The sequence below is a fragment of the Poecile atricapillus genome, chromosome 10 (assembly GCF_030490865.1).
Source record: "Poecile atricapillus isolate bPoeAtr1 chromosome 10, bPoeAtr1.hap1, whole genome shotgun sequence".
Classification (NCBI taxonomy): Eukaryota; Metazoa; Chordata; class Aves; order Passeriformes; family Paridae; genus Poecile; species Poecile atricapillus.
Genome location: NC_081258.1, coordinates 9,515,147 through 9,540,322, shown reverse-complemented (window position 1 = coordinate 9,540,322; position 25,176 = coordinate 9,515,147). Strand labels below are relative to the sequence as shown.

The 25,176-nt window shown below is 40.7% G+C and overlaps 1 protein-coding gene across 4 annotated transcripts in view; it reads right to left on the bottom strand.

The window, feature by feature from the left end:
• Positions 1–22,651, bottom strand: part of ADCY7 (adenylate cyclase 7) — a 61,053-nt gene extending 38,402 nt beyond the window's left edge. For 2 of the 4 annotated variants that reach the window (XM_058846076.1, XM_058846079.1), the window contains exons 1-2: positions 22,529–22,616; positions 4,329–4,483 (exon numbers count right to left, since the gene is read on the bottom strand). The gene's annotated coding sequence lies outside the window, so the exon portion shown is untranslated. Of the gene's footprint in view, positions 1–3,330; positions 3,348–4,328; positions 4,484–22,528 lie in introns of those variants that run through there. The other 2 variants (XM_058846077.1, XM_058846078.1) reach the window with 2 other exon arrangements.
• Between the last annotated feature and the right edge of the window lie 2,525 nt (positions 22,652–25,176).

Genomic DNA, 25,176 nt, shown 5'->3' with positions numbered 1-25,176 from the left:
AAATGAACTTTAGCAACCCAAACATGCACCACAGGAAATACCATTCATGTTAAAGACAACACTTCTTCCTTTTAGACTTTGCTTTCAAATGCTAGCCTGCTGCCACCTTAGCTTCTTCCACTCATACAAAAGTACTGAGTGGAGAACAGGTGTGTTTTTAATGATCTGTCTGCTAGCAGTGGGTTTCTTTACAAAGGTGAACTTTTTTTAATACATATTTTGAAGTTTTTCATGTGAAATTACACCTTCCTTAATTACACTTAATTGCTGAAAGCCCCTTCTGCAATACAGGAAAAAAAAATCTTACTTATATTCACCTTCTATTTTCTCACAAAAAGTGAGCATACCCATTTCAACACATCAGCACTCAGAACTATATTTACATTAAAAAGCCAAATCAATACAAAAAGTAATCTGTTATTCAAAAACTAAAAAACGAAACCATGATGTATCAGAGCAATCAGTGTCACTACATCACTTAGGGTTTGCCCTTGAACATTGAAAACCAGGCAATGATGGTGTTAAATGTACTGCAAAGAAAGCCTTGAAACTGAACTTTCTGATTCACATTCTTATTTCAGTAGCTTGCTTCTTCTCATAATGTTTGTTCTCCAATACTTCTTAAAGTAGGAATAAGTAACGAGTTGTTTAATTTGGAGTCAGTTTTTCAGTTCTTGTACAAGTGGAGGATGTGAAATAACAGAGGCTGTAGTTTCCTAAACACCAACAGCCAGCACTGACCAGCCAAAGGAGAAGTCTCACCCACTCAGAGCCCCCATCCTGTACCAGGTACCTGCACCAAGCTCCTGCTGGGCTCTCTGCACAGTGCATTCATCAAATACAGCATAGAAAGCTGGTTTTGGCAGGTCACTTCCCTGTCAGGGTGGGGGAGTGCAGCAGGTAGCAGAGGCATAGAAGAGCTCCAGAGCTGGCCTGGGGTTTGGAAAGGAAAAGCAAACCACAAGTAGGAAAGCAAGCACAACAGTGAGCTCTTAAACTGACTCAACACTTCTCACAGGTCCACAGCCTAAGGAAAAAAATATCAAGAATACCACTGCTAAAGCTGTGTCCCTGTGGGGGCAGGGTGTTTGTTGCTCATTTTTAAATACCACTATTATTACAGGATGTGCTTTGAAGAAAAATATTACAGTCACAGAAAGAAATCTCTGTGTGACTGATCCAGGAAGGACAGAAAATGGTAACAAAATATGGTTCAGAAAACCTGTTGGTAATTTAAGCTCACAAACTAAGTCAGTAAAAAAGAAAAAAAGAGTCCATATAACCAGACTGATGCAACTGTACTACACGGGAGAGTTTACTACTGTTCTAAGGTACTTTTTATTGTGAAAACACGTAATGGTTCAACCAACAAATCTATTAAGCCTTATAATTAAGTGCTGGGTCTGGCTCAGCAGGGCGGGGGAGGAAGCAGCCCTTTTATAATACTGGTTTTCATAAGCAGCAAACTCCAGGGTGTAAAAAGATACATCACACCAGAAGGGAATTGAGCTGTGCTTTGCATCTTTCAAAATCAAGGTGTGTGATTATTTCTTGACTTCCCGACCCCCTGTCACATCTTACAGATAGATTTTCTGATTTTAGCTGATTTAAAATTGAACTTACCACTGCAAAAGTCAATATTCCCCTTACACTTTCAGTTTTCAGACCTATTTAAAATTCATGTCTTTGAACACAGTGTCCTCAGAAGCCAGGATAGTTTTTCACTGAGAAATTTCAGTTTAATTATATCAAAAGCAGAGTGCTTGTGCCATTATTGAAAGTACTAAAACCTGCAATATTGAGCTATATAAACTTCAGAAAAAAACACTGAAACACAGAACATTAAACTTCAACACCATGGGGAAAAATATTTTCAGCTAAGACAGGAATAGGCACAGAGTCTCTTTATGAGAATATCCCTGATTTTCACAGAAATTAAAACTCCTGACATTTTCAGAGCATCTGTTTTTTAAGAAAAAAAAAATGCATCACACTAGGTAGTACCAAGCCTTTACTGAAATCAGCAATAAAACAAAAATTCAAGAAAGGTGTTTGAATGGTCTTTTTTTTTAAGGCATTATCTTATTTAGGTTACAGAATTACAGCAAATAGCAAACAAAAAGCTCAGGCTGACAAGTTTTCTAAGCTCAATATAATTAATTACACCTAGAACGAATTCTCTGTCACCTGTTCTGTAATATTTTGAATATACCTCAGATAATGTATTTCAATAAAGCAGTCAAGAAGCACAGATGTGGCAGAGTCAGAGTACCAGGGTATAACTGGACTCTATGGCTATGACTAGGTACAACAGATGTGCAAAAAGTAAAAAATTACAAAAAATTAAAAAAAATCATTGTGAACAAGAGTGTAATGGGCATCACACATTGCTGTCATTTTTTCCCTGTCTCACACAGTTATTTAAGGGGAATGTGCAGTTCAACATAGAAAAGAGTCTTGCCCACCTCTAGGGTAAATAGTGTATTTGCACAGAGCAGGTGCAATGATAATATGGCATGGCACAAGGCAGGAAAAAGATAACAGCTGCCCTGGATAAGATAAGAAATCACTTCCCATTTCAGTCAAGTCCATGTAAAACCAGTAAAACAGAGAAGGAGGCTCCTCTCTCTCTCTCTCTTACCTACAATACTCCCACCCCACTGAAGCGAACAGAAATACAAACTGGCATCTGAAGTTCAAACAATGCATTGATACCAACAACAACTTCGGTTTCCATGAATTTTTTTGTCCCAGTCTCTAATTTTTACAGAGCCAAGTATTTTTTTTCTAAGTAAATTTGTCAAATATGGTTGTTTCTAGCTGGATTTCTGCTCACTCAACTCCTCCCTAAGCAATCTCACTTCTGAAGTAAAACTCCGCCCAAGGCCAAGAGATGGACACAGGAAGAATGTGACTGTGCATCAGTACTTGGAGCAGTGCACTGCAGGGTGATATTGCAGCACAGATATTTTTGTTAACGTATAAAATGCCCTTTACAAAATCAAAGTGTTCATACTATTTAGGAAGAAGGGGGAAGGTAAGGAGACAGATTAAATCAAATCTCCCTTTATTTAATGACTTCAAGACTAAGTCTTGTCAAATACCTGCTCTAAAAATCTTATTTCTCTATACTATTAATTACAGGGGGATTTTAACGTTCCCCAAACTAACTATGCAACATTACTTACACCACCATACTTCACAGCCAAAACCACTAAAACTAACACTTGCAATAAAGAAATTCCCTCCCTTGGAGGTTAAATATTTAAAACACCATCAAAGAGACAGACATTTCTGACAGAATGCTTTGCTTCTAGAGTCATACCCTACCTCAGGACACAAAGCTGTCACATACCCACAGTTCTTTTTTAGAAGTTTTCCAAAATGTAATACCAGGTTTCAGAAGGTCCTTTGTGGAGTCATTCTGAAATAAAACAATGATAAAGGACTGAAAACCTCAGAAATCTTCTATTTTCAGTCTCACTTGATAGCAACACACTAAAAACTTGTTAGGAGTTGTATGCATATTTTTCATTAATCCAGACAAAGGGCCACAGGAGCCAAATACTGACAAGGCCCGAGGTAAGCTGCTTTGGATCACAAAGAGGGAACCATGAAGTAGTGAGAGCTTTCCAGTGACAACCAACATGCCTCATGGAATTTTGTTTCCACACTAAGTTTTGATTGTCTACTAAGATACTAAAATGTCTGAACACAGATCTAATCACTATCACTCTTCTTGTTTCATCTTATCTTTCATCTTACCATTTCCAAAGCTTTATTTGACAGCCAGCCCTGTCAAACTGCTCCCAATCCCAACAGGCCACTGGAAACTTGCACCATGCAAAGCACTGACTCACGAGGGGAAACATGGATATCTCACCTGGCACGGCTCAAACAAAGCAGACACTTTTAAATTAACTTCTCCTGAAGCAGCTTTATCCTTTGGATTTGCTGATACTAAGGCCAGTTAAAGAGTATTAAAGCAGAACCAGTTAGTTCCAAACCTGAAATAATACCACAGACATAGCAAATCTTCAGGATGTGGCAAAAGTCACTTCTCAAAACAGCTTGCAGTTACTTCTTCACAGCTACATAGAGTTTACAGAAGAACCTTCCCAACTGAGGCATCATGAACACCCAAGTGAAGGTTACACTGCTCAGCACCCAGCCAGCCCCCAGGGCTGGGTGTTCACCCACCAGAGCACAAATGAGGTTTTTTTGACATTTTTACCTAGACTGCAGTGCTGAGCTCTGCATAGCAGATTACTCCAGGCTTTTATTTACTGGAACCACTGATAAGAAACCCATGCTTGTTGTTTGCTTACCATTACAGGAAACAGGATTCATTGGCAAAATCCGAATTTCTCCACTCCACTATAGTCTGTTTGGTCATTTTGAAATTCCTGCAGGAGACTGAGTGCAGCCCACTCAGGTTAAATCCTTGACACTAAATCTTTTGATGTACCACACACACGGCAACCTGCAACAAGACCGGGAATCTTTACCCCATGGACCACTCTAGGCATTAACAACACTTTATTTCTTCCCTTCACACTTCAAGGAAGAAAAGTCTACTCAATCTCCATCATACATTTCATGAACCTTTACTCAGACAATCAGTAGAAGAAGAAGTATTTAACTGTAGTGTGACATGCTGCAGCATGAATATAACCTGATTGAAACAATCACAGATGGAAAAGTCTGAGAAGAAGGCTCAAGACTGATGAGAGGCATCATCTTTATGCTAACTGGTCCCAATGCTTTTCAAGCAAGGCCTGCATGACAACAAAAGGCATGCTGCTAAAAATAGAATAAGAATGTTTTACCAACTTTAACAGCATTATCAATAATGAAAGCCCTACTTTTTCAGTAAGTTTTGTTACACATAAGACCAAACATCAGCAATTAAAAAAAAAGACCACTCCAAGAAGGGTAACTTAAATTAAAAAATATGTAATTCAAAACAACCTAAAATATTGTAGATCAGAATATACAACAATATGGCAGGAAAACAGCTGGAAAAAAAAACCCTAAAACACACTAACAAAACACTCCTCCCCTGGACCTTGTAACTCTGGGTAAAGAATTATCTACTGTTAGTGTGGAAATTAAGAGATTCTGACACTAAGTTTGCTATTCCTAGGATGTTGTGAAAACTGTGTCTCCAGTTAATCAGATGATGACAAGACATGGTTAGGTACCATCCTTGAACCCAGTGCAGCTGGGATCTAGTAGGGGAATTCATATCATACGTAACAGCTCCTGGCTTTGTCTCACTCTGTTCCTGTTTTATCCTCTTCATACACATTCTGGAAACAGCTCTTCAGATGTGAGAAGATGCTAAAGAAGTTCAACACCTCAGCACAGTACCACAGCTCCTGCACTGGCAGGAGCCCTGGATCCTCACTGTTCCTTGTTTGAATCCAGCACAGGCTCACCAGGGGCACGAACACAGAACAGGAGTAAATGGTTACACAGAAACGTTGAAACAATGACCCAAAGAGAGGCCCAGAATACAAAATCAGAATTAAGATGGCACTGAGGAACCTGATTCAAGCTAAACAGCTGTGCTGGGAAGAGACAGTACCAACATCTACTTCACTGCTCTGTCACCAGGGACCCACTTTGGAAAGCAGAAGGCAAGGGCAACTGCCAAATAATCTGGAACCAAATCAGAATGGATGCAAAGTATTTTATCAGAACAAAAACTGAAGTAAATCTATTGCCATTTTCTGTTATTTTTTTGCTAAAATATACAAACTACCTGAACCACTACTCAAAATAGGCATTCCACTCTGTCACAGTGTTTTAAATGTCCAGCTCATAGCTAAGTCCTGGGGCAGCTGTGGCCATTTCCATTAGGTTTTGGCCAGGAGTTAGCTGTACCTAGCCAAGCCCTACATGCATCTGCATTCATAAAAGTTGGGTGAAAGCTGGAAAAGGTTCTTATGAAAAAAGGTCAAAACCCTGACAAAGGCTTTTGTCAGCCTTGGAGAGAGATGAGAGGAAAAGCCACAAGATATCTCAGAGAGTTCATCTAAAAAGGCAGATATAAATCTGCTGTGTCTGTGCATGCGTAAAAGCAGATAAAAATAAGGCTTTGTTAAACCTGTTACATGTTCAATTTGGAATGCCTAAATAAGCTGCTGCTTTACTTTTACTGTGCTACGTAGCCAGTATTAAGGATGAGTCTCTGATAATCACAAGAGATGCCTCATGTTCCTTTGAAATGGACCAGTGTCATCTGGAGAGCAGCACATGAGGAGGATGCTGAATAGTTAGAGCATCCCAGAAATATTATAATGCCTTTTAGAAAAATAAATTGTGACAGTTTGTAAAAATCATCCCATGTTTATGAAGGTTCTCAGTTGTAGTAATTCATACTTATAACACACCTTAGAAAATTACAATGCAATTTAGAGAATTAATGTAGTGACTACCAAGCTTACAAAGTTTTGCTGATTTTTGCTTCTTTTTTTTGTTTTTAAAAGCTATGCTTAAAAATATAACTTTGTCCAAAGCCCTTGATAAACAGTTGTATGCAGAATTCCTCTTAGATACAGAGGGATGAAGGTGCTGCTCACAGAAATGTCCTTGGGATCAGGTCCTGGGGACGGTATATTCTTGTAATGTAAAGGGAAGAGAGTTAAAAAAGAAAAAGGTTCTCTCTGTATTTGTAACTGAAGTTCCTCAGAGGCACAGAGACCAGTCTGCTGATAAGCAGCAAGTTTCCGGCAGTAAAGTGATACACAAAGTACTTGGAGCCAATTTTTGATCTGCAAGACAGACAAGCCTCTCTGCATTCAACACTAACCACAGGCGCCTATTTCCCTAGCAACAGCTTGTGGGGTGCTTTCATTTTGACCAAAGAACATTTAACCAGTTACATTATGAGCCCTGCACCTTGCTGCTACAGCAGCAGTTGCTTTTCACACCTACCAAATTGTTATTTGTGCGGTATTGAGCTGCTGGATCAATGCTGCACCTGCAGCACAGATTTGCTTTATCGTGTTTTGGTAGTTTGGGGTTTTTTTTTCCATTTTTTTAACTATCTGAACTTTAGCAAGCTAAAACTGGTCAAAAGTGAAAAAAAAAAAAAAAACAAAAAAACCTTACAGTATTAAAAAAGGTAACTTAGTTACTCAGTAATAACCATATTATTTTCCAGATGTTTCATTTGTTTTAAATTTGGAGTATTAGAGCACAGAGAAGTACACAACAATCATGTATGTAACAAGTACAGTCCTTGATTAATTTTAGGGAGACTTAATTCTACCAACAGAGACAGAAAATTTACCAAACTAATAAAGCAACATCAACTATTCACCATCAGATCAAATGGCATCATGAGATTTTTAAAAAGTGACAAAAATTGAGAAATTACAATCCAGGAAGCAACCATTCAAAATTGAGAAAAAGCAATATCCTTCAATGAAAATGTAATTGAACTATACAAATCATCCATCCCAAGTTTATCTTCAGATGTTGAGGAAGGAAACAACAATTTTTCATGAATATGCCCCAACAAAATACAAACTACTAATGGACATAAGTCATAGCCTGAAGATCCAACCTGCTGGTAGTTTCTTGAAGTTAATCATGATTTAAAGACCTGACATTCTGCACATAACCCCAAGGAGAAGGCCAGCAGTTACACACAAGGAAAGTGTTCAACCAAAACCCGTGCTATGAAGCACCTCAGGAGCAGATCTGGGAAGAGCAACCAAACTTGAGTTCACTGGTCAATTCTTCCCCGCAGCTTCTGTAGGAGCACAAATCACCCATTTAATTAGTGTCAGCTGTTCAAAATTCTGGTTACTTCTAACTCTCACTGAAGTTGTTCAGCACAGTTTTAAGAGCAGGCCTGAGAGTCAACCATTGCCAAAAACCCAAGAACATTATTTCAATAACCACATCCTGTAGTTAAAGCACAATAAATTCCAGAGCTATTTTTTCTCCCTTGTAATCCCATATTTCCATCTTGTGAACATACAAATTCTCAAAACCTTCTGAAGCCCTCAGCCCCTGTATGAGAAGGACAATTCATGTGTTTAAAGGACAGAATTTAAATCCATTTATTTCATCCCTCCTATGAATTTTCTTCTGACACATTCCAGGTGTGTGGTATCCCCTTTCTTCTCCCCTAAAAGGACTGACCTAATACCAGCACCCACCCACAAAAGGTGACAACAAAGTAAATTAATACTCACAAGACATTTTAGGAATACTGTAGTCCCAAGCTTATAAGACACAAATTTGGACTATAACAATACATTACAGTAAACATCATTGCTGGCACTTAAATCTTTTGCTGGACTTTATTCTCATACTTCCAGAAACACATAATTCCTGGAGGAAAATGTCTGTTCAGCTGTGGCAGGAAGCACAATGCTGGGCTTTAAATATCACATAAAATAATAATTAAGTTATTGTGTAATAGCATTATATTTTCCAAAATAAATATATAATTAGATAAGAATGCATGATGTTAAGGATAGCAGAATGCCTGTGCTTCAGCTCCCACTGACAGACATGGTGCTTACAAAAACAACACAGCAATCACTGCTGTAAATTCACTTACAGAAACGAGGGGGGATCTTTTAATGCCAGTTTTTCAGTTGCAAATGGAATCAGCTTCTCTGAGTAACAGTGTGACAGAACAGGGGATGAAATCAGTAGGTTCACATGGCTGAAACACCGCTGTGACTGTTCCTGAGGTACAGCTGAAGCTGGCACCACTGCCATGGGTTCCTTATTGCTGAGGTATAGCTCTGTACCTGCCCCAGGTACCTGACACAACAGGGCAGGGCCTATGTGTGCAACGGGAGGTGTCTGGGATGTGCTCAACTGCAAACATCTTCAGCAGCCAGTGCACACTTATCCATAAATCACCATCCTCCCTACACACAGAGCTTTGGTCAGTTTCATCAACAGAAACAGAGAGGAAGTTTTGCTGTTAATTTTAAAGAAATAAACCCACAGATCCTGGCTCACAACAGGGATGTCTACAGTAATATTTGTTCAACAAGTTCCTCCTTCTCTTCCCTCTTTGTCCCCACCACTTATTCCTATCTGGGTGCCACACCATTCTTTCCATATGTGCATGTGACTGTTTCTAGGACTACAGATCAACTCAAAAATAACTATAATTTGTCTCTCCTAGGTTTTGTTTCTTTTTGCCCAAGAGGCAGACAAGATCAGTGATCGTGTGCAGCAGCTTAGAGGGCAGCTCAGCCAGCACAGCTGAGAGCAGTTGGCTGCAGAGAAGAGGCAGAACAACGAGGTGACGAGTGCTCCTTAACCTAAAAATGCTGCTGCAGCCATCATAGGGAGGAACTGTGCTCCCAACATGAGGAACAGCCCAGACAGATGCTAGGCAAGAGCCAAGAACAGAAGAGATCAGTTTCTCAGGGGAAAACAAACCTCTCAACGCCTTTAGTACCAAGCATGTACTCAGGGTGGTCTGAAATTCTCTATTTTAACATATGACAAAAGCCATTAACTGTTCACTTATGCACAGTCTGTGACCTGCAGGAAATATTCAAGACTTAAAGAACAGGAACAGATAAATATATGCAAGCAGGGAAGACTCACCCTGGTCAGATTGGCTCACTGCACCTCTGAAAACTGAATGAGGAGATCCAAGATGCTTTCCCAGAGCAGGGAGGAGAGTTGTAATTGCATCATTTTTCTAGATGAGCAGTGTCAACGATTTCGGCTCTGAGTCACTCCTGAGCCCGTCAATGCCCTGTGGAGGTCCCTGGGGCACTGTGCTATTAGAAGTGATGACTTTCACAACAGGCTGCTGAGCAGGATCCAAACACAAATTCGCTTATGAAAGAAAGAAGAACTGCTACTTTATTTTTCAGTAAGAGCAAGAGCACACTGCCAGTACTCTGGGCAACTTCCAGCAGCCAAATTACTGTTAATGTCCAGAATGCTTTCCACTTTTGTCTGGGAGCTTCCAGGATGAGTAAATAAGTCCTTATGTACTCTTATTTCCATCAACAGTTCACAGAATGAAAAAGCCAGAAATAAATCAGACTTGCTAGAATCACCCTGTGAGCACCACTCACATCTTTTGACTGCCAGGTTTATGCTACCACCAGTAAATATGCTTCAAGTTTGCTAGCTAAAAAATTTCACATGGAGAAAAAAAAAAGGTGTTCTTCCTACAACCTACAACTTTTGCATGACAAGATATACACCAAAAGGATCTGTATTCAATAGTAAGAAATAGGGGAGGAAGAATTAAGGGACTTTGCAGATAAAAAGAACTATTTGAAAAGTTTAGCTTACTCTTTTAGACAGAAGGGAGTTAAGCACACAAACTGAAAAAATATCAATCATTTGTTCTAATGTTTTTTATCTTGCACACCTTCCAGAGGCTAATCTCCAAACCAAATATCTTTTTGCATTTGATTACCAGCCTCAAAAGATGTATGAGTTCAAAGTGAGAAAGAAAAAGCCAAACATTTACATTTGTAGTGTTTCTGATGTAACACAATCCACAAATATTTATAAATCCAAACCCCACACACTAACGCTTCATTAATTTTTGTTGGTTTTAAATTAATTTCAACAAATGAAGCAGAAACCACTGAAATACAATATAATGCACAATATGACAAACCCCATATTCATATTTATCACTGAGTCAGCCCACTTCATCCAGGAACTAACATCCAAGTGTTTCAGGGTAAGGAAAATCATAAGCCATATGCAACCCTTCAGTGACCTTACCTGTGCATAAAACAGGCAAAGCTACATTTCTAGGTACACTGTGTATTACACACAGACATTAAAATGCTGTAACATTCATTTAAATCATAAAACACTGGTTTACCCAAACTTCTACTACTTTATCACCATGCTAAGCCTACTCATACAGACCTAGAGCAAGGAAGGGAAGGAATAAAATGGAAGTGAAAATGTCTGGTAGGTATTTTTGTTTAAATCCACCCCTCAAAATGATTGTTAGCAATTACTGTATTCAGGCACATATACATTGGACTATAGCAATAATTTCATCACTGTCTATTTGTTAAATATATCTATAAGCATATATTAGCACAAAGAAACCCCAGATGATAAAATAAGTCGAAATTAATTATAAGAAAACAGTCAAAACTTCGGTCTCAAAACACTCTAATTGCTCCACAGCATTTTTACAAAAAGATACTGCAAGTCTTCAGTGACAAGCATAGAAAAAGGCTTTCTAAGTCCTTCACACAAGCTCACAGCTTTAGGTGGAGTTTAAAAAAAGGTGTGTGGGGGAGACAGCAGATCTGCAAGAAATGTGCAAAAGTTCAAGTGACGTTCAAAGGAAATTAGTGGGGTGAAAGAAAAAAGTGTCCCATTGGGAAACATATTGTACACTGTCAGTTCCAGACGTCAAGCACAAATTAAGAAAGCATTAAGACAAGTTTTTATTTTTAGACACTAGCTAGTGTCTAAATATGATAACATGGAAACCAACATTCACTGAACTTTCCACCCAAACTACTGACTTTTGAAATCCTGATTTCCTAGACAGGATGAGAAACAAAAGAAGTAAAAGTAAAATCAAAGCTGCATATCAAACAACCTACATATAAGAGAGATTTCACATGTACTATGAATACTCAATTTCCACTTTATCAACTTCATGGCTGGAAATAAACCTGTACTGTGAACATAAAGCAAAGCTTCAAATCAAGCACGATAAACAAAACTTAAGATTTTGCAGAAAAATACATTCTTGACAGCAAATATAGTAAGTAATACATCAATTTTTCTAAGTGGTGTTAGATTTTATCAATTTCCTTTAACGCTTCCTCCTTTGGCTGAGATGAATCTGGGCGTTAGTACAAAATTGTGTTTCCCAGGGGACGCTGACAGGGCCGTGTGTGAGTGACCTCCCCAGAGCCAGTCCAGACCAGAACAAGTGGGGCTCCCCCCTGCAGCCAGGGAGCAACACTCGGCTCCTCCTCTGAGCCCTTGAGTGATTCTTCCAGTTTGCCCTGGTTTTATGACCCTACAGAAAGGATCAGGAGGAGGTCAGTCTGAGGAACAGGGACGATTCAGCGAATGACGCATCAAGGAACTCGGACAGTGGGTCAAGAAATCCCCGACAAGAAAAGGCAGATTCTCATTCTGGCACAAGTCAGACAAAAGAACAGCCAGGAAGCTCATCAATAAAGGCAGATATTTGTGTCAGTCTCTGACTTTGAGCAGGCAGTATGTCTAGTTCTGGACAGAAATAAGTCTCTTGCACAAACAATCTGAAGTACAAACCCAAGGTAACTGGGATTATAATACAAAACCCTGTGGCACAGTCCAGAAAAAGGGCATATAATCTTCACCACATATTTCTTCAACTAGTATGCTTGAAATTATTGGGAAGTATATGTAAAAAACTAAAAGTCCTAAGAAAGCATTTAAAAGTTTGTTGACTTCTCCATTGAGACAGGAAGGAAGTTAAAAGAATGTTTAAGCCTACTGACATAGCTCTTTTTTCTGAATATTAATGTTAGCAGACATTTATAGTGGAGCCTAAATCATAAAATTTTTTTTTTAAACAAAGCTTTTAGCATTTGGCTGCAGAGAACAACTCACCTTAGGTCAAAAGGTGATAAAAATTCATAAGAGAAGTGAGAAATCAGCATACAGTTCTGAAAGATTTTTTTCTTTTTGTAAACAATTCATAACCAAAAGCTATGTTTGGCAATACTGCAAGGAAGGTGCAGTGACCCCTCAGGTTACTACCATGTTATTAAAAAAGGCTTTTTTAAAAAGAGAAAGGCAGGTGAATAAAATTCACTGTTGCCTATGTTCTATGCTGTTAGCTATACAGCAACACAGAAAGGAATTAACAATTAATGAATAGTTTATAGAAATACAAGCAATCATCCCAAGCAGGTTGGAACTAGAGAAAACTACATCTTGAGATCATTCTTACTCAAGTTTACTTCCAATAAAAAGGCACACAATATGGTTTGTGTGCTACAAATGGTCTGACCAAATTATCAAATTATCCAGATTTTAAAGATTTTTTTAAAGGCTACCATGGCAAAGAAAACTACCTACCTAGTTACACAAACAAATTATCAGCAGATCAATTAAAACATGAGGATTAATAGCATGTGAAATTTCCCATAGTAACTGCCAAGGTACAAACTCACAGCCTCCTGTAAAGGAAAGCAGAATAATTTGTCCCACATTTACCTTATGCTGGACAACAGTATACACAGGTAATAACTAAGGCATTTTAACTTGCCCCTGACAACATTTTGTGCAGCACCATCTTAGGCTATCATCTAAAAATTAATGTGGCCGTAATTACCATGTTGCTCCCCTGGTGTAAGGATATACACATATGTTAGAAGATATTTGTGCAGCCTGTGTGCACTGCTGGGGGAGGTAAGGAAGCTCTGCTATCATAAGCAGCTCTGCTCTGTAATCACAAATCCCTCATGGCTGTCACAGGAGCCAACACATATCTGAAGTCTGCCTGGACATTACTAAAGCTCTTTACACATAAAGTCCTTCCTGTGACAAGGGGACATGGGAAGGGCTGGCTGGATGGCACTGCACTGAGGAAGGAGCAGCACTCAGCCTCCTCTGCTGAGAAAGACACCAACAAAGATCATCCACAATCACCTGGCTGTTCCCTAGCAGAACAGGTGGCAGGTGCATTTAAAAACCAGTTTTTCAGGTCTGAACTCAAATTGTATGGTAACCATGCAACAGACCACCCAAGGGTCTGTGACTGGCCAGAGGGTCACACAGCAGGAACAGGAGTAATCAAAGGCTGCTTGGATCCTTCGCACAGAGCAAAGAAAAGCCCGTGCTGGAGGTGTCTTGTACAGGAACAGGGATATAGGAACCCTGGGAAGCATTGACCAAATCCTAAAGAACACTTCAAAGAAGGAAGATTTGGGAACAGCATGCTGTATAGTTTGTTTTGCACCAACCAGCAATCGCTAGCATCTCCTGGAAAACTTCTTAAAAAATTCCACCCACTACTAGCTGTATGTCTTTGTGACTGTCAGTTATCTCAAGCCTCCAAGAGTGAAGTATTTCTAGCTCACAGGACTCAAAAAAAGTTTGTTTCCATCAAAAAGACAGAGTCAGAACTGATTTAAACGTCTGGAGCATTTGTTCCCGAGGTCCAGGCTCAGTGAGTGGGTACAGAGAGGCAGCACCCAGATCCCTGAGGTGCTTAAAGCACTTGCATATGGGGTGGACACAAATACAGCTAGTTTCTTGCAAAGAAGGCAAAAAACAGAGTGATACCATCACCAACCCGCATTAAAAAAAAAAGAGAACTTATTAAAATTCAACCACAAGGCTGGAAAGAATGGTGGGGTTGTTCCCTACTCAAACTTTGCAGATTTCCAATCCACTGCTCTGACAGCACAGTTCAGGTTACAGCAATTAAAAGTATTTCTGGACAACCTGATTTCCAATGTGTTAAGCAGCTGCCTTCAGACGTGCTCTTAAAATACAGACGTTTCCAGGAGACATACACTGCCTTCTCTCTTCTGGGATCTCCAGAATCCCTTCCTATCAATGGCACTAACCCAAGCCTGACTCTGGATCAGGGCAAGTTCTTCCCAAGTCCCCCCTAGTATCGTTATGCAATAATAATACAATATAAGTAGGTCTCCTCTGCCTGCAAGCCATCCCATTTCTGTGAGGGCAGTGCACAGTTAAAGAAATCCTTCCTCCTCCCCCCACTCTCACTTTTTTTGCCTCTTGAAAACCCTTCAGTTTCTAATGAGAACATTTTTATAGCAAGTAAAAACTGCAACAACTGATTCATGGCTTTCCAGTTCCCAGAGTTCCCATACTTTCTACAACCAACACTCCTCAGACTTATCAGTAAGTACTAAGTTTGGCTGTTTGGGGTTTTTTTTGGGCCACTGCTTCTTAAAAAATTGGCTATTTGTAAATGCACAAGCCCAAAGAATGATGTCTGGAGTACTGAAACACAGAATATGATGAAGCTGACATTCAGAAAGACAAAGAGAAACAAGCACAGTATTTTGGATTCTGTGGCCTCCAGAACTGATGCTTTAGTTAGTTTTCTTTATTTATACCAATAGATATTTATGTATCTTTACATATACACATTTTTATTGGCAGCAGAGAACTCCAGGAAATGCATAGCCATGAACAATGCAGTTTAAAACAAGTACAGGAGAATCTATTTCCAAATACAGCTGCCTGCAGAAAAGTAGGACAGAAATTATTTCAACATGTAAAACAAGTGTTTAATGCTACTCTGATAAACCAGTTTAGCTACAACTACATCCAAATTCCCTGTGTAAACATGCTTGATAAACGATAATGGAATACAGAGTTAATATAAGAAAAGAGCAGCTCTTATTTCTTGCTTGAATCTGCCCAGAATTTTGAAAAACAAAACTTCCCCTTTTACACTCCCAATATACTATTAATGAACTACAATTTAATCTCCTTTATCTAACAAGATTGTTAAATAATTGGCCTACACTTGACCAGAAGCAATTAACACCCACATGCAGCTCTGCTCAGACTGACAACCTGTGTCACTGAATTGTGTTCTACAACTCCACAAGTGAGTTCTGAACATGCAAGCAATCAACACATCAGCTCGCTGGGGAAAATAAAACAGCCTGTGTGGAACTTCACCTTCTGTGGCATTATAAAAACTGCATCAAACTGTTTTTATCAAGTTACTACACTGGGGTTTTCCCATTTCTTTGAAAGCTAAACATGGTGTTTGTACTGTTATCAAGTTATCACTTTTTCAGAGCAACTCCTAGCTTTGAGTACCTTCCAATGCGAATTTTGTGTTATTACCTAATGTGCAACAACACTGCATTCTGCCTTATTTTAAAAGAGCAGCACCTTGACGGAGGAGGGAGTGGGGGGCTTGTAATTGTTACAATTAGCAATCTAAAAATAAAAAGTAAAAACTACTAAATTCAAAACAGGATACTCCTCAGGAACCTGACAAAAAAACTAGATGATTTTTAAAATGTACCACAGTGAAATATTTTTACGTTCATTTCCTGCTATACAAGTAAAACAGAGGAAGAAAGCTCACTCTTAAGAAATACTGAAATTGGGATAACAATTTAACTGGCAACTCCTCCAACCAAAACAGAGTCCAGGTCGTTTTTCCAGCATGTTTCAGAAGTATAACTTGGATAACCAGGAGCTCAATTTTACAGTACAGCCACCACTGACGAGGAGGGAATTCTCCCTGCCTGTCTCTCTAGAAGTTCAATAATACGTTCTGGCCACTTCCTCTAGCCTGGTTGTTCTGTTCCTACAGAGGAAAAAAAGTCATACTTAAAAAATGCTTATCTTATGAAAAAAACCTGCGTTTTGTCCATTTAGCTTCATGAATCATCTCTGCAGCAGGTCAGATGAGCACCAGTGCTGACTTCAGGGCGGGGTGGAAGCACAGGGGCAGGAAGTGAACAGAGCTGCTGGCTTTTAGTGACAGCTGCTCCTTGAGCCAGCTTAGCTGCACCATAAAAATCACAGCCTTCAGTGCACTTACTTCTGTGTTCATATTCAAAGTCATATATTTCTGGGAAAAAAATGCTTTTTTTACCCAAACATCATTAGTCATTGTTACATAACAAGTGAGCAGAAGGGGATCCAAAGTTTCCAAAAGAGGCTGTGCCCTCCTGAATATACAAAAGACCTTGCTTGGAAAAAAAAAGGAGAAACATTAAATTCACAAACAAGGTGGATACTCCATAGTGGAGCATAATTGGGCCCTAAAACCCCAAAATTCAAACTGCTCACAAGAATACAAAGTGACTGGTAGTTATGTCAAATATAGAGGAAGATGAATTTTAACCTCAAAACCAAGTTCCTGATTAAAATGTATTAGCAATGCCTACATACATTTAACATATTTTCTGTTATATTAGTTTATTGCAACAAACATGTATCTCACAAATACATAAACGTTTGTTTCCTTGGCATTGAAATGCAAATGCTTGCCATCTTCTCGGCTGAAACCACCAGCAAAGGAGCAGAAGGTCAGGTAAAAGAGTGGCAGGAGTGAGGAAGTCAGACAGCAGTACCCCAACTTCCTTTCAAATGATAAAACTGAAACCAAAATCCTCATCTGCTACTGCAACTTCTTTTTTTAATTTATTCCTGCATTTGCTCAGTAGCAATAATAGGGGGAAAGAGAAAGACACACAGAAAAACTCCAGTACAAAGTTCATCCTCTCTCAGCTTGAGCCAGTCTGGGTTTTTCCCCATAGCCTAAGTGTGAGCTTGTTTGAGGAAGCAGGTCCTGCCTGAAATACTGCAGCAGATGGGCTCAGGTTGACACGAGCCAAATGCCAAGAATATCTGGCATTTAAGTGATCAGGGCTTTATCACCCACTTCCATTAATTTCAGCCGAGTTTGAATTAACCTCAGTGAGCTCAGTCTGTCCCAATACACCTTTTTGAGTGCCTTCCCAGCTGCACTTCTTGCCCAGCTCTTCCATGTGCTCTGTCATCCTACAGGAACACTTGTTCCCTCACCATTTTGGTTACTTGGATGGAAAACACTATTCAAGCAAAAATTAGTCACTGCTAGGTGGTTTGATCATCAACTAGTTCTTTCAAAGAACCCCCAGAATGAATGTATATTTTTTAATGTATATTTTTTAAATAAAGCAGAAAATTTCCCAGACTGGACATTAAGTAAATAAGTAAATATTGACTAAAACCCAGGCTATATTACAAATGAAGAGCATCTTACTACAGTATTTTATTCAACCCACTGAAATGCTAACTTATAGCATTATATGTTTGTCATAACAAAAATTCATGGAATGAAAAGTAACAACATAAACCCAAAATTGTACAGTCACAGGTAAGCTATTTCTACATTTTTCTACCTATAAAACACTATGTTGTCTTCTTCCTTGAAATAAAGCATGCAGTCTTGAGACCTGACAACTTTTTCAAAGCCCTTTCAAGCATTTTTTATTGATTCTGAGACTATGCTTGGGGCTTTATAACAACCCATTTACAAGACAGCATTAATAAAAAAATAAAAAAATAAAAAAAATAAAAAAATAAAAAAATAAAAAAATAAAAAAATAAAAAAATAAAAAAATAAAAAAATAAAAAAATAAAAAAATAAAAAAATAAAAAAATAAAAAAATAAAAAAATAAAAAAAAAAGAAGAGGAATTTACTGCTATTCTTGCTGAACACCTCAAAAAATATAGTCCTTTTGTTGTGGATAACTTACGTGACAAAAAGTACAGAGCAGAAGGTGGCACAAAGCACTGTCCCTGTCCTTAAGCCATGCAGGACACTGGAGAATGAGCCTGAAAATTACCTCCTTCACTTTGCCAGAAGGCCCCAGCAGCAACCTGAGCAAACACACAGACACTGCAGTGAGCACAGCACACACAGAGCACTTGAGGGAGAAGCTGCCAGAAACAGCCAGCTCTGCTCAAAGGAATGAGTCCCCTTTCTCTGACTTACACCAGTTGCAGCCTTGGTAATCTTTGTTATTTCTGTTTTTAACTAGAATCATTACTTATTCACTTTAGTTTTGTGCCCAGAGACAGAAGTTAAACACACCCTGTTGGTTCCTTCTCTCTAATTACAGACCAGAAGCCACTTTTAATGCTGAGAAGAGGATTACAGTGCAGCTGTTAAGAGAGGGACGTTTTGGCCATTAGCTGTGAAGGAAGCTCTTAAGAAAAGCGGTGCATACAGCCCTGCTACCACAGGAGAGCCAGAGCTTTGACTTTGTTTCCTCTCTAAAGCACCAGCAGACCTGAAGCCTCTAAAACTGCAGGGCCTGTGCTGTAGAAATCAAACCAGCAGCTTGGCTGCTACAGACGAGGAGGTTTGTTTATTTTTTATGAAAGTGCCACTGAAAAGAGACTATGCAAAACAAAGCTGTTTGAACGGCACATTTTGACACATATCATAATTCCAAGGTGCTGAGCTAAAGCAATGTTTTGGTTAGAAAAGGAACAGCAGTCCCAGGTTCTACTTAAATTCTGCTGTTTAAGTAATCTAGACAAAATCATTCCACCTTTTACAACCTCATTTTATTAACTGAAGAGGTAACATTCAGCAGTAGCAACATACACGTGGTGTGCAGGAAATATCATTACAGCATATTTTTGCTGTCATATGTTATTATAAAGCAAAGAAAAACACTTACAGAGGAAAGATCCAATGTATGGCTTGCCCCCCTGCCTGCATATATGGACTACCCTGCTGCTCAGCACCACAAGACAGAGCCTGGATCCTATTTGAGGAGCCTCAGGATGGTGTTAGATGTGAAAGACAAACAACAACAGTTACTTGAAGTGATTTTCAAGTCTCTGGAGATAACAATGATAATGATTTTTATTATGACCTAACAGTGCTGTAAAACTCCTAATTTTTTAAGACAGCATTTTTTTCCAGATGTAAATGTTCTGGCTTTCTAAGAGATCCAAGACCAAGGTCTTTACTGTTCTCAAAATGTAAAATAGAAAACTCTTTTTTTTTTTTTTTTTTGCAAACACAAAACAGATTCTTTGTGAAGTCCCTTGTAATGGCCTGAGGAAGATGTTGCACTTCCTTATAGTAATACAAGATGATGCACAGTGCTTACAAACTATTTCACACTGTAACATCCTATCAGTTTTGCAAATCATCATCTTGAAACTTTGCAGATGGTAGTTTAATAGATCTCCCTCTCTGCAGTATTCAGCCTTTGAAAGGACCAGTTAACTCCTCAAATGGCGCTTTAGAGACGCTGCACTTCACAATTTGAATATTGACCGGGTTTTATTAGGGAAGGAAAGAGATCTTTGGCTCAAGCAGGTCCCGGCTTTCACCCGAAAAGCCTTGTTGGTCTAAGGAACGTCTGTAAGTCTTTGACAAGCTGAGCTCGCAGGCAGCTCCGGAGACTTGGGCGCTGTCAGAGAGAGCAGAACAGCGGAGAGCAGCGAGTGGCAGCTCAGTGGCACCGAGCCTCCTGTGGCACCCACAGCACAGCCCATTCCTGCCCAGCTGCTCCTACTCACCTCAGCCCTGACTTCCGAGGACAATACAACACTCCTACAGTCACACAAAACCCTGGGTATTTCTATACAGAAAAATCCCAAATGACGTCTGCAATACAGAAGCTTTGCAGATGCTGAGTGCACTGTATTAATCTGAAACAAATCCAGGTAGTCTGGATCCTTTTTCAGAAGGATAAAAATAGCTTCAGGACAATATATAAGACTGAGGGAACAATAACTGGGTGAAGTATTTCACCCTATATTTTACAGGCTTCATAATAAGTTAAAATCAGAACAAGTAATTTTGATAAATTCTGTAATATTAAACCCAAGTCAAAGGTGTAACACAAGAATAAATCTAAGATTTCAGTTTAGAGATTTTATTGTAATTCCACGGGGAATACTGTCTTTTTCTATTTTTTAAATCCAAGAACAACAGGCAATTACACCTACACCCACCTTAATAGAAAACAGTGATCATCACCCCTAGGCTTACACCTCAACTAATTAGCTCTCAGCCAGCACCTTCTCTTTCACTTAGCACAAGCCGTGAGGACATAAATACCCACATACATTAGGGAATGAAGTCTCTCCCCTGTTTACTCTTAATGGTGTTGACTTTAGCATCATTAAGAAAAATTTAAGAAGTTAAATGGCTGCTTTACAAGAACCCCCAATGACCCTAATTGTTGTTACTAATGGCTTCTGGAAGCAAAATTAACATGCTATAATGGCCATTAGAAATCCGTATTGGCTTACTGTTCCCAGACAGGTATTCCACACACCCCTCGGTTTCTGTTCCACACTTCTGGATAGGGGGAAACTGTCAAGGTGTGGTGACTTTGGCAAATACTGTTTTTAATGTCACCCACTGCAATGAAGACTTTTTCATAAATACTTAATTCACTACAAACACAAACCATGAGTGCCATGGTATCACAGGTTCTACCATATTCTTTGGTTTAACACATTCTTTTTCCACCTACAGGGGATCATAAAAATCCTTCCAGATCAGGAGCATTTGAAAGATGAGGATACCTAAACAAACAAAAATTTTATTTACTTTTGACCTAGACACAAACATTAAAACCTCCTGCACTTTTGCCCTCCTGGAATCCTGCATGCTTAAAAATAGTATTGGAAATTATTCTTATTAGTCTTCAAAACAGAATTTCTTTATAGTAATTATACCTTTTAGACATACAGACATAAAGTAAATAAGTTGGTGCATTTTTTTCTTTGTTTTTTTGGTTTTTTGTTTTGTTTTTTTTTTTTGAGATGAGTTACTTGTAAAAGTTCCCAGGTCCCTCTTTTCTATTAAAAAAAAAAACAAAACAAAACAGAACCCCAAACAAACAAAAAAACCCCAAAACACGCAAAAAAACCCAAAACCAAAATAACACACCCCCCAAACCCCTCCATCATGAATCTTAGCAAACAGCAGTAAGGTCATTAATACAGGTACATTTACAGCTTACTTCCCACTATGAACAAATTTTCATATTGCAGTGCCCAGATGCTTTATTTCCTATAATAAATCTCAACCTCTTCAGAATCAAATCCAAAATTTTAAGGTACATTTGTGTGGATTTTCCCCACCTCGTATTTGCACAGCTCTTATCACAGCATGGTCTTGGGCCACAACCAAGCATGTCAGGTTCTCAGTAACACAAATAAAATATAACACATCTGACAGGACAAAACCAGACTTCTATGCTGAACCAAATTCAAACATTACACTGCATATTTACTTTGCGTGTCCAGAAAGGGTTGCAAAGTGTTTCTGCCTAGTTCTCAGCACTTGTGCTGACCACATCCTTACTGCTTATGACAGAAGTCTCAGGCTTAACAGACTTGAGTACAATCCTGGCTCGCTGGTGATGACATGCTCTGTCCCAGGATATCCCTCACCTGCCACTGGCAAACATCACATCCCAGCAATAGTCATCCGACGCTGTACTCTATGTTTTAAAGTGTTTTAACCCCTTTATTAACACTTGCTATAAAAATGCTATGACACATCCCATGGAGATTAGAAATAACTTACCTATTCAGCAGTAAAACAAGACACAAACCAAACTTCTGCAAAAAGACACAAACCAAACTTCTGCTGATATTTCAAGCTCACGCTGGTATTTAAGTACCTCCTTCAACAGCTTAAAGCCCTATTGTGTTAAAAAGGTTCAATTCAAAAAGGATCTGGAATACCCTCTACTAAAAACAACTCAGCTTTTGAGCGCAAAAGATAACCCCCAACTTCATTCACGTGCCAATACTCAGGCCTCACAGATTTACCAGATCTGCCTTTTCCGAGCAAAATAAACTTGGAGAAAAGCTTTATGGGCCTCAACATTTGTTCGCTGTTCCCAGGTGTATCAAGTGGTGTCATAGGAGGTAGTAAATAGCCATTACACTGGAAACCTATCGAGCCTTCGGCTCTCCGTGTCGCGGTCCGCGCAGCGCTACCCCCGAGCCCTCACCCTGCGGGGGCATCTCCCCTCCCGGGCGGTCTCTCACCTGCGGCCGGCGGCAGAGCAGCGGGCTGGGGCTGGGGCTGCGAGCGGGCTCTGCTGCTCCTCCTCCAGCTCCTGCCGCCGCCCGAGGTGTCTCTGGGGCCCGCCGAGCCTCCCCGGCACGGCGAGGGCGGGCCCGGCGGCATCGCCCCTCCTGCCTCTGCCTCTCCTCCTGGCGGGGAGCGCCGCCGGCACCTCCGGGGATGGCCCGAGGGGCTCCCTGCCGCCGCCCGGGGATCCCTGCCGCCGTGAGGGGCTCCCAGCCGCCGTGAGGGGATCCCTGCCGCCGCCAGGGGATCCTTGCCGCCGCCTGGGGATCCCTGCCGCCGTGAGGGGCTCCCAGCCGCCGTGAGGGGATCCCTGCCGCCGCCTGGGGATCCCTGCCGCCGCCCGGGGCTCCCTGCCGCCGCCCGGGGCTCCCTGCCGCCGTGAGGGGCTCCCTGCTGCCTCCTGGGGCTCCTTCCCACCTCCCGGGGCTCCTTCCCACCTCCCGGGGCTCCCTGCCACCTCCCAGGGCTCCCTGCCACCTCCTAGGGGATCCCTTCCACCGCCAGGGGATCCCTTCCACCGCCAGGGGATCCCTGCCGCCGTGAGGGGCTGCCCCCCCAGCTCTGCCCCGCTCCGCGTCTCTAGCGCCCCGTCCCGCACAGCTCGGGGGTCCGTGTGTCCCCCCATCAGCGTTCACGCTGTACCAAGGTGGAAACTAATTTCTGCCCGGGACTCTGAAAAATACAAAAGTTCTTAGCCGTTTTTTTTTACATCTGGCCGCTGCTGATGTCGTGGCTCTGGCAGGGCTCCCAAGCTCGTCACAGCCAGGCTGCAGGGGACAAGGGACCAGAGCAGGCGGCACACGAGGGACCTGCCCGTGGCTGCAGCCACCCCACGGCACCCGGCTCCATGGCCTTGGATCCCCCAGACCTCTCCCTGCCAGTTTCACTGCCCTGGCACTGAGCACCAAGCCTCCAACTTATGGCTACTAATTCAGACGGAGCCTGGCTCTACCACACGTCAAGTCCAATGCAAAGCCCACTGGAGACAGCAGAAAGAAATGCTGATTTCCATGGATTTTTGGATTAAGTTTATCTTCTGAGCTGTTAGTCACTGGCAACCACACACAGCCCACGGCAGGCAGGTGTGTGCCCAGCTACCTGCAGCTACAGCCATGTGTTAGTCATCCATGGACGTAGCGTTACTGCAATAATACCTCAGTAACTAAATACAATTTGTATTTGTGTCCTGCCAGCCAGCTGGTGCTTTCCCCTCTCCGTAGGCCCGAGTGATGTGCTTCAATTGACTCTGGGAGGGAGCAGCAGCTCAGCACACACATCACAGGCATGACAGGTTTCTGTGACTCTCTAAGCTCCTGCTCCAATATTGCTGGGAAAATAGAAAAGGCTGTGTTTTCTGAGACTGCCTAGCCATTAGGATGATTGCAGGCTGAATTTTGGAAAGGAATTTAAATCCAGTTTCAGCGATGTGAGACATTAGATAAGGAATACAGCTGGGGATATGGTTACGTACTTGAGGCACAGGACTGTGCAGCAAGTGAGCTGGACTCTGCTCTTCTGAACCCTGCCTTGCAACGCTTTCATGTGCAGTCCCGAGTATCTAATCATACCTTGGTCTTCCCTCTCCTGTTTTGTGTCCAAAAACACCCAGAAATTACAGGAGCATTCAGAGGGAAGCAGTGCACAGGCTGTTCAGACCATTTCTTAGGGGAGAGGAGAAGGATCTTCCAGTAAAAGGATTGTTAAAAAGAATTGTCTTCACTGGAAGTTGGATTAGATAACAAGATTTTAAAAAACTGCAGGAAATGGAAAATACATTGTTCTGCTGAGATCATAAATGGAGTTGTTTCAGAACAGATGGACTCAATTTATCACTTCATCAAAATTTTGCGGACCTTCCGAGTACACAGATTGCTTAACATCATTTCTGCATACCCGCAAAAAGTATTTGCTATCCCAGAGTAAGATCTAAAATTCCTGCATGATTCAACATGACTGACATTGTAGGGGTTTTTTAATGGCAGCAGCTCCAAAGCATTCCAAGTGCTTTATGTACACTGTTGTGCAGATTACTCTTAAACTATCAGCAATTACTGTAACATATTAAAAACAAAAAAAAAGTTAAAAAAAAAACCCACCCCAAAATATAGAAATTAATATCCAGTTCACTGCCTCCTGCCTGTGTTACATACAGAGCTCCCCTGTTCTTTTTTCTGCTGCTGAGGTTTCTCTCGGCGCCGGCAGCTGGTTCTCACAGCAGATGCTACCACCCCTTACTGGAGAGCACCTGGCACTGCTGGGAGCCTGTTCAACGCCACCACCCAAGCACGAGGTTCTGTCCTGGGCCAGGAAAGTGACAGCATCTCACCTGTGCTCCTAGTGGCTTATCTTTTTGCCCCTGTAAATTAATCCAAAATAAATTTCCTGTGCTTATGTGGTGGCTGCAAATGTCGAATATTATGGAAATGTAGCCCTTCATTGGAGGTCCATCTGAAATGTTCAAACTTGAACACAGCAATCCCTAGGGTTGTATTTGCTTCTGTGAAAGCTTCCTTCACAGACAAGCAACCATTATTTTCAAGCTCTTGCATAGAAAAATATCCAACAACTCTACAATTATATGTACATATTGAGTATATAAAGT